Source organism: Helianthus annuus, chromosome 8, assembly GCF_002127325.2.
Source record: "Helianthus annuus cultivar XRQ/B chromosome 8, HanXRQr2.0-SUNRISE, whole genome shotgun sequence".
NCBI lineage: Eukaryota > Viridiplantae > Streptophyta > Magnoliopsida > Asterales > Asteraceae > Helianthus > Helianthus annuus.
In genome coordinates this window covers 153,053,129-153,063,903 of record NC_035440.2, presented here as the reverse complement: position 1 = coordinate 153,063,903, position 10,775 = coordinate 153,053,129, and the positions used below count along the sequence as shown (strand labels likewise).

At 34.8% G+C, this 10,775-nt stretch overlaps 1 long non-coding RNA gene across 2 annotated transcripts; it reads left to right on the top strand.

Moving 5' to 3' along the window:
- Positions 1-5,311: 5,311 nt before the first annotated feature.
- Positions 5,312-10,479, top strand: LOC118481309. Of its 2 annotated transcripts, XR_004865397.1 has the most exons (4): positions 5,312-5,394; positions 5,470-5,750; positions 8,284-8,423; positions 9,934-10,479. It is a non-coding gene; the product is annotated as an uncharacterized LOC118481309 (long non-coding RNA). The 2 variants fall into 2 exon arrangements; XR_004865394.1 differs by having other exon boundaries at positions 5,330-5,750.
- Positions 10,480-10,775: the final 296 nt, after the last annotated feature.

Sequence of the window (10,775 nt, the reverse complement as noted above, 5' to 3'; positions counted from 1 at the left end):
CGTAAAAAGTTTAACGTAAAACGTAAAAACTTTTACGTAAAACGTTAAAGGTTTAAATTTTTAACGCAAAACGTAAAAAGTGTACAGAAAGGGGCGCGTTAAAAAAAGTGAAAAAACGGCGCGTTTAAAACGGGGTGTAAAAAATGACGCATTAAAAAACATGGAGAAACGGCGCGTTTTAAAAAAACGACGCTTGAAAAAACGGCGCGTAAAAACGCGTAAAAAAACGGCGCGTTAAAAAACTTCGGAAAAACGGCGCGTTAAAAAACTTCAAAAAAACGGCGCATTAAAAAACTTCGGAAAAACGTCGCGTTAAAACGGCGTGTAAAAAATTTGGCGCGTTAAGAAACGTGGAAAAAAACGGCGCGTAAAAAACGTGTAAAAAACCGCGCGTTAAAAAAACGCCGACTGAGAAAAACGACGACTTAAAAAAACGGCGCGTAAAAATGGCGCGTAAAAAACGGCGCGTTAAAAAAACGCCGATTGAGAAAAACGACGCCTGTAAAGAACGGCGCGTTAAAACGGCGCGTAAAAACAGCGCTTGAAAAACAGCGCGTGAAAAACGGCGCGTGAAAAACGGCGTTAAAAACGGCGCGTTAAAAAATCGGTGCTTTAAAAACGGCGCGTTAAAAACGCCGATTGAGAACGGTGCATTAAAAACGGCGCGATAAAAAAACGGCGCGTTAAAAACGCCGATTGAGAACGGCGCGTTAAAAAACGGCGTGTTAAAAAACGGCGTTAAAAAACGCCGCGTTAAAAAACGCCGCGTTAAAAACGGCGCGTTAGAAACGGCGTGTTAAATAACGCCGATTGAGAAAAACGACGCCTTAAAAAAATAGCGCGTAAAAACGGCGCGTAAAAAACGGCGCGTTAAAAAACGGCGTTAAAAAACAGCGTTAAAACGGCGCGTTACGCTTGAAAAACGGCGCGTTAAAAAACAGCGTTAAAAACGGCGCGTCAAAAAAACGTAAAAAGTTTAACGTAAAACTTAAATTGTAAAAAGTATAAAAATCTTTTAAAAAAATCTGAATTTAAAAATGTTTTTAATAAAAAAAATTATGTTTAAAAAATAAAAGTACTAAAAAGTAATTAATGAATAGGAAAAAAAAAGGTAATTTAAAATTAATATATATAAAAAGACAAAATAGAGTTATTTTACTTAAATACCCTTTTGTATTATAATATTAAAGACATAATAAGACAAAAAGGTTTTAATATTAATATTAACTACTTTTAATTATATCCATCCATCTAGTTGATCTAAGGGCCATAAAGTGGTTCTCATGGTTTTTACAACTAGAGGTGGTTTTCATTTTAGCGATCCCCTATATATATATATATATATATATATAGAGTGGGGATCCTACGAAAAGTGTATTTTTCCTAAAAAGTGTAAAAAGTCATAAAACACAATAATTTCAGGCATAAAACACACCTAAAACTCACAAATAATAGAATGAATATTACTAAAACACCATATTCAAACTCTAATAGTCCACAAAAACTTCAAACACACCATCGTAGAACTATGAATATAAAACACACAATGCTAAACAACATAAAACACAATAATATTTGTCATTCCACAATCAGAGCCTTAACATCTAAAACACAACACAAAACCCACATACATGATGTTTTAGTAATCTTCATCATATTATTTGTGGGTTTTTGGTGTGTTTTATGGTTGACATTATGGTGTTTTATGACTTTTTACACTTTTTAGGAAATTTGGACTTTCTGGCCAACTCCTATCCTATATATATATATATGGAGAAGATAATGCGATAACCACCTCTTATTGCGACAACCGCGAGAACCAATGTGAATACAACCAAAAATGCCTAAAAATAGCTAAAAATCACACAAAAATTTTTTTTTTGATATTTTTTATATAAAAATCGCTACTTTTCGAAGCCAAAAAAAAAAATTTTTGGCCACTAAAAGTAGCGATTTGAGCATAAAAAAATGATTTAAAAAAATTAGATTTTTTTTTATTTTTTTAGATTTTTTTAGATTTTTTTTAGATTTTTTTAGATTTTTTTAGGTTTTTTGGGGGTTTAGTTTTTAGCATTTTAGCTTTGGGGGGGGGGGGGGGTTTAGGTTTTTGAGGGGGGGGGGGTTTAGGTCTTTTTAGGTTTTTTTAGCTATTTTAGGTTGTGTTTACATTGGTTCTCGCGGTTCTCGCAATAAATGGAGTTTTCGCATGAGCCCCTCCCTATATATATATATATATAGGGAGAAGATCATGCGAGAACCACCTCTTATTGTGAGAACCGCGAGAACCAATGTGAACACACCAAAAATACCTAAAAATAGCTAAAAATCACACAAAAAAAAATTATATTTTTTATATAAAAATCGCTACTTTTCGAAGCCAAAAAAAAAATTTTTAAATTTTTTTTTTGCCACTAAAAGTAGCGATTTGAGCATAAAAAATATTAAAAAATTAGATTTTTTTTTATTTTTTTAGATTTTTATTTTTTTGGGTTTAGTTTTTAGCATTTTAGCTTCGGGGGTTGGGGGGGTTTAGGTTTTTGGGGGTGGGGGAGGGGGGTTTAGGTTTTTTTTTTTTTTTGGGGGGGGGGGGGTGGGTTAGGTTTTTTTGGGGGTTTTAGTTTTTAGCATTTAGCTTGGGGGGGTTAGGTTTTTTTTTTTTTTTTTTTTGGGGGGGGTAGGTTTTTTTAGGTTTTTTTAGCTATTTTAGGTTGTGTTCACATTGGTTCTCAAGGTTCTCACAATAAAGGTGGTTCTCGCATGAGCCCTCCCTATATATATATATATATCTCCCTATATATATATAGGGGGCTGCTAGAATGAGAACCACCCCGAGTTGTAAGAACCGCGAGAACTACACCCCACGGAGCGCCGTTCGCCGCGATTTTTTTTTACAAGTAGATGTGTGCATTATAAACACGGCCGTAAAAATCACGGCGAACGGCGCTCCGTGGGGTGTACTTTTTTACACCTCAAGTTTGGTGTTTTTCAATTTTTTTTCTTTTTTCTTTTTTTTTTCACCAAACTTGAGGTGTAAAAAAGTACACCCCACGGAGCGCCGTTCGCCGTGATTTTTTACGGCCGTGTTTATAATGCACACATCTACTTGTAAAAAAAAAATTGCGGCGAACGGCGCTCCGTGGGGTGTAGTTCTCGCGGTTCTTACAACTCGAGGTGGTTCTCATTCTAGCGGCTCCCTATATATATATATATATATATATATATATATATATATATATATATATATATATATAGGGTGGAGATACAATAGGAAGTTTATTTGGCTAGGAAGGCTAGGAAGTGATCTTGACCATCCATTAAGTTAATCAAGGGCTAAGATTAAATCAGGGAAATTGAAAGGAAGAAAAGAGGCGCGTGAGTTTGTTCAAGGGCATTCTAGTCAATTCAAACCAATAGTTTCTCTCTCCTCCAATTCCCCCCCCCCCATTTTTTAAACGTTAATAACTCTTTCATACGACATTATTTTTTTATAAAAATTGCACCAAAAAAATGAGCGTTTTTTATCTTTAAAACGAGTATACTATTGCTATATTTTAAAAAAAAAATTAAAACCCAGTTGCGTAAAACGCAATAGAAAAACCAACAGTTACGTAAAACGCAATGAAAAAAAAACCTAAAAAATGACATTTTTCTAAAACGCAATGCACCAAAAACACAAAAGAATGACTTATTTGTAAAACGCAATGGCCAGAAAACACAAAGAAATGTCTTATTTGTAAAACGCAATGGCCAGAAAACACATAAAAATGTGTTTTACCTAAAACGCAATGCACCAAAAACACATAAAAAGGTGTTTTACCTAAAACGCAATGACCTAAAAACACAAAGAAATGTCTTATTTGTAAAACGCGATGGCCAGAAAACACTTAAAATGTATGTTTTCTAAAACGCAATTGACTGAAAAACACATAAAAAAGTGTTTTACCTAAAACGCAATGACTAAAAACACTTAAAAATGTGTTTTTTTCTAAAACGCAATAGCCAGAAACCACATAAAACTCTCTTATTTTTAAAACGTAATGGACACATAAAACTGTCTGTCACTGTGAACTGTGTGAATTGTCTACAAATTACTGTCTTCGAAATGAGCAAATTTCTGGAAAATTAATTTTTCTGATGCATTTTTAGTACAACAATTTGGACCCCGCCAGGGGCTGTCGCCCCCGGACCCCCGCCAAGATCGTAAAACGCAATGACTAAATAAAAAACCCAGATCGTGAAAATGAAATTAAAGAATTTCTTACACGGATCGAAGCCGGTTTGAATGATAGAAACACTTATCAACGCTCGAATCGAACGAATCGAGTGATTATCTCCAAAATCACCGGAAAAAACGAGAGTTTTTTATGAAATTAAACTGGGTTTTCTTAAAAAAAAAAAGCTGAAGAACACGTTGATCGGGTTTTGAATCATTGATTGGTGATGAAAATCGCACTATAATGTAGTGATTATTGAGATAGAAAGTGAAGAAATGGTTGAAGATGGTGGGTTTTGAAAATGGTGGGTTTTGAAGTTACTGGGTTTTGAAAAAGGAAGAAGAAGGAGTTGGATTGACTAAAATACCCTTTTTCTTTATTTTAAATGTTGCCACATGTCATAATCATATGGCTTCCTATCTTTCCTAGCGAAAATTAACTTCCTATTTGATCTTTTCCCTATATATATATATATATATATATATATATATATATATATATATATATATATAGGGTGAGGTTCGGCTAGAAAGTCCAAGTTTCCTAAAAAGTGTAAAAAGTCATAAAACACAATAATTTCAGGCATAAAACACACCTAAAACTCACAAATAATAGAATGAATATTACTAAAACACCATATTCAAACTCTAATAGTCCATAAAAACTTCAAACGCACCATCGTATAACTATGAATATAAAACACAAAATGCTAAACAACATAAAACACAATAATATTTGTCATTCCATAATCAGAGCCTTAGCATCTAAAACACAACACAAAACCCACATACATGATGCTTTAGTAATCTTCATCATATTACTTGTGGGTTTTTGGTGTGTTTTATGGTTGACATTATTGTGTTTTATGACTTTTTACACTTTTTAGGAAATTTGGACTTTCTGGCCAACTACTAGCCTCTATATATATATATATATATATATATATATATATATATATATGATACCAAAGCAAAATAATGTTGACTTTTTGACCTTGATGTGGCAATGCTCTTTGGCCAGAGAATTGTTTTTTTTTGGGCGGCATTTTCCTTTCTCTCCTTTCTTATTCAATTTCACGAGCGCCTAATTCTCAGTCAATAGCTGTTTCCCTCATTCTCTCTTCTTTCCAAAATCACTTCAAAGAAACCCTAAAACCATTTGTCTGGGTTCAAGCAACAAGGTCAGCTTTCTTTTGTCTTTTGGTTTACATGATTCTCCTATCTTAATGCTTTCATTATATTTAATTTTGTAAAAGAGAAACAAGAGAGAGATGCTGCAGATGAGAGACGCCGACGGGAGATGGTCATCTTCTCCGACGACTGGTGTCAGCGATAGGGCTTTCTTAGTAGCCAGCAACAGCAACGATGGTGGTTCCAAAGTGGTTGTTGTTGTTGTCATCAGGGTTCAGCAAAGGGTGAGATCTGTCTTCCAACGGCTAGGGTTCCGCCATGAATCACTGGCGGCAATGAACATTGATTATTGACATAGTCCAGTCGACCAATTTCATGCTCTGTGACTCTGAGTTTCCAATTGAAGGTACAATTTCACATTTGAGATTTGGGGGTTTGGGTAATTGCGTCTGGATTGAGGACTGATTGATTTGTTGTTGTGTTTTTAGCTGTCGGTTCAAGATTAAGCATTGTGTTTATCGCGCTGTTATGTAGGTCTATGTTCCTATTTTATTTTAAATGTTTACATTCTTTGTTAATTGATTGTAGATATCAGTGTTTTTTTTTTTTTGGGTTTGTTTGCTATTTTTGTTCAGTGGAGTTTCTACTATTGTTAGGGTTTAGGTTTATATGATGTTTTGATTATGTTGACTGTTTGATTATGTTGTGCATGTTCATTTGGATGTCAATACGAAAGAGCTGTTGTTACAGATCATCCTCTTCACTTTGTCTATCCCGAAATCAGATATTATTAGAGTTGTTAGTGATTGAAGACATTGAATGTTTTAGGTTGTTGACGGATGTTGATATTAGCTAAATTGACAGTAATCGTAGGCAAAAGTTGGTCTGTTGAATCTTTTGTTTGAGCATGTTGTTACAACTTCTTATTCGGTTCATTAGGTATGTTTATTATTAGCTTTTAATGGTCTGTTGATGGAATCGGGAGCAATGTTTTTTCTCAGAACTCTGAGTTGGCCAGCTTAATGAAATTTTAAGGTGCATAGTTACAACAATAAGTCAATGAGAGTGCGGATGTGTATGGTTTTTTTTGCAGCATTAATTGGATCGGTTCGGTTAAGGTTCAAGATGAAACTATTGCGTTGTACCAGTTTTCGCAAATAAAAAAAATTGCTGGAAAAATTATCTTAAACAACCAATGATTAGTCTATACAAATCCAAACCTGTCAACCGATCTAAAAGAATTTATACCAGCTGAAAAACGTTGGTCTGCATTTTGATGTCTAGGTTCACTAGCCACGCACTTCCGACAATATAGCTAGCTATCTTTCATAAGAAGGGTCATTAAATCGACTCATGTAAGGTGAGCTTAAGGGCATGAAAACCTGAAAAATATTTAACAAAAAAGTAGATATTAACACAAAAGAGGGTCCCTAACCTGGTAGTAGCGATTGATCTTTATCCAGGTTGTTATTCTCAATCGAAGAATTTTTCGTAACCTAGAGTTCACCACTATTTGATTTGAAAGGGGTCTGGGCTGATGAACCATTAGGGAACTTTCCTGTTCTGATGGTTACACCAGAGAAGGTTTCAGACCCAAACAGGGTCCAGGTTAAATGCGGTCCGGCCCACTGCTCTCTTTGATTGTTTTTTAAGACAAAAGTGCCCCGAACCTTTGAAATCATGTCTTTTTGGCTGCATTAAATCAATTTGATGTACGTTTTTTATGTTTGTATGTTATTTGTGTTTGCCAGTTTTGCACTGGTAATAGTTATTAAAATGACAGAAGCGGCCTGAACCTGAGAAGTCACATTAGATGTACAATTTTTTCGTTTGAGTTTTTGTCGTGTTTCAAGGGGTTAGATTATAGAGGGGACAATGATACACATATTAATATTATCGCGCCGTTTCGCGGTGTGCTTTTTTTCATTTGTTGGGGGCTGCATCTTGACAATATGTTGGTATATTTTCGCGGTGTGCGTTTTTTCATTTGTTGGGGGCATCAAGGCGCTACCACATTTCTACCAAAGAGGTAATCCTTTCCTGTTTAATTTTTTTATGTGTGAATTAACATTGGATTAGCGAATTGGGGTTTAGATTACGAATTGAGAGTGATACTTGAACCTTTGTATTTTTTCCAAGTTTAAGGTTTTCAAGTTAAAAATTCTTTTTAGTCAAAGAGAAGACGAGATAGAGAGAGAGAGCGTGAAGGAGATAGGGGTGATCGTAGCTTTACCACAGTTCGTCCACCATCGTTTTTTAATCACCCAGAGTTGTAAAGTGACAAAAACTTACCCTTGAGAAAGGTTATCTGGTGCAATTTTTATTACGGTTTTTTAATTGAGATTCGATTAAGTTAGTGTTCAATTTGCAGATTAGACGAGGTATGTATCTGAGCATATATTTGATAAAATTCAGTAGATCGGTAGGGAACGGGGATTATGGGTCAGAAACTCAAGAAATTTGATTTGGATTTTTTGTTTCGCACTGATTGATTGTTGAATTGAATGCTTGCTGTTTTATTTTCGAATATGGCAAACAAGAAGTTGAAAAGGATGCCTTTAGCTGAATCTTGAGCGGTAAAAGAAGTGAACCATATTTTTTTATTAGTTAAAATTGTTGCTTATGACGTAATGACAAACTTTGTTTCATATGTTGTTGGATGTTAAATGACAGTGGTTCAAGCAAATCAAATTCACTACGCGCCTAATATTAATGAGTAGTAAAGGATCATGTATTTTTTATTATGATTAGCTGTTTTCTTTTCTTTGTTATTATTCAAAGTTGTATATATATGATTATTCTCTTTTTATTATTATTTTATAAATATAGAGCGGCCTATTAGTGTTTAGAAAGAAAGATATATGAAACGCTCTGTGGTTGCAGTGTTATTTCAAAAGAATGAACAAAATCTGTACCGTACTCATCTTTTCCGTTTTCAGGATCTGTCAACAACATTGTCAAACGGGTCTAACCAAATTAGTTGATTGGAAAGTGAGGTATTGAAATTTGGGGTCATGCAGTTCAAGAAATGATTGAATCCAAATATTCTCTCTGGGAGATCAAAGAATTGTAAACAAAGGTTAGTTGTTTTTCATTTCTTATGCTTTTTTAATTATAAGATATTAGCAATATTGATTGCTTTTTTCTTTCGAAGACAAAGGAAGCCAGTGAGCTATTTTGTTATTTCTGTTTTGCCATAACACAAAGAAGAAAATAACCAAGTGGGTGATCAAGTCAGAATTAACCCTTTTTAATAAATGTTTTAATTTATCTTTTATAAATTTTATCAATTTATAAAAATTTATAATCTGATACCATTAAAATGAGTTTAAATTGATGATCATATTGGAATAGGGGTGAGGGTGGTACCGGTACCGTATAGAACTGGTACCAAAATTCGTCAAAACTGGGTACCGGTACCGAAATATTCGATACGGTTTGGTACCGTTATTTGAAGATAAAATTTGGTACCAAAAATGCCATGGTATCGGTACCGAAAATTCGGTACGGGAAATTCGGTACCGGTAACCGGTACAAAATGCTCAACCCTATATTGTAATTTATGGTAAAGTTGACCATTGCTTGACCAATTTCTAACTTATTAAACATTCTCGGGTTAACAAGTGCATTGGTGGTTCGGTTTTTTTGTATTCAAAACTCATTTGACAAGTGTTGATAAAAATGGTTTTTATTATCGCTGTGATTATTAGCCGTGTAATAGTCATATGTTATTATGATAGAGTAGTTGACCAGTTTTTCACCATTTTCTACCTAATTAAATGAATATTTTGGCTTAACATGGGTGGGTCGGGTTTTTTGTGTTCAAATCAATTCAATAAGTGCTGATAAAAATGGTTTTTGTTATCGCTATGGTTATTAGTCGTGTAATAGTCATGAGAGACGAATACGCAAAGTTTAGAGTGAGAAGAAGCACTCGCGAAGAGAGAGAGAGAGAGAGATAAAGATGGAGCTAACACCGCTTCCGGAGTTCCCGGCGGCGCAAGACGGTGCTTCTATCTTCGGTATGCCAACAACCCCAAATTTCTTCTCATTTATCACATGAAGATACACACACACGCACACACAGAGAGAGAGCGACAGAGAGATATGAGAGAGATGTCAGAAATTGTGGTGGATGATCTGCGGTGGTAACTGGCTGCCATCCCACGTTCCCGATGACTTTTTGGCCAGGTGATTCACCCTACATGATCTTCTTTTGTGAAGATCAATGACCTTGGGTTTTGGCGATTACACCTAATAACCATACAATCTTTCATATACCAGAATTGAGTTGAGTAATGCCATCTGAGCCACAGAGAACTATTTAGGTAACCGATTTGAAATCTTTTTTTTAAATTAGTTAGCTTTTGCAACATTGTTGATCTACATGTGATTGGATAGTTAGGTTACTATGAATCCAAAGCAATCAGATGAAGTTTCATACCGAATTGATTATTTAGGTTTGAATCTAACACATAACAAACTGGCTTTTACTAAACTATACATTTTTCTTTACAAGTTATTTGTAAATACAATGACGCCACCTGTTGATGTTTTTAGAATGAAATAAATGATATTGTTATTTGCAGGAATGGGACATGTTATCTGAACTTATTTAGACTCAAACGAGAGTGGAACTGGGAATGAAGAGCTTAATGACGATGCTGCCCATGAAGATGAAGACTATGACATAGTGACTATTCATTTGACTTGACGGTACTGGTCGCATAATATGGCGGAAAGGTTGGTTAGTTTATCTTCACACATTTTATTTGTTCCTGATCTATGTAAGATGTCGGGTTCCACAACACAGTACACACATAAACAAGATTAAAGAAATGCAAAACTGGATGGGAAGCTTCAAGAAGGAAGGGCCGAAATGAACAAATTTGGCATATCAGTGGGGTTTTTTTAGTACAACGGCTGGTGGCGTTTCTCACTTTTTTCTTGTGGAGGACCCGAATCCGAGCTTGCGTCTAATCTATCAACTATTTCTCCACCAAATTCCTATGTCAACGGTCAACACTATTGAATAATATAATTTATTGTAAGACCACCCGTGTAACACACGGGTACTTGAACCTTTGTATTTTTTCCAAGTTTAAGGTTTTCAAGTTAAAAATTCTTTTTGGTGATTGAGGCTTCATCCGAAAACTGATGTCAAGTAGATGATAACTGGAGGTGGCAAGACGAGATTGGTTGGGTAATGTGTTAAACTGATCCAGGTTGAAATGTATTACTTTTACATTCATAAGTCGTGTAACTTAACTTTGGCGGCTAAACTTGAATATAGTAACATAAGTTATCAGATTCAATAAAATGGCAATCCAACTCAACTCCTTTACAAAGGCTTTAGAAAATAGAACCAACAAAAGTAGTGACAATATCTCCATTGCAACACTGAATCTTGTGCTATATCTTTACGCCAAAC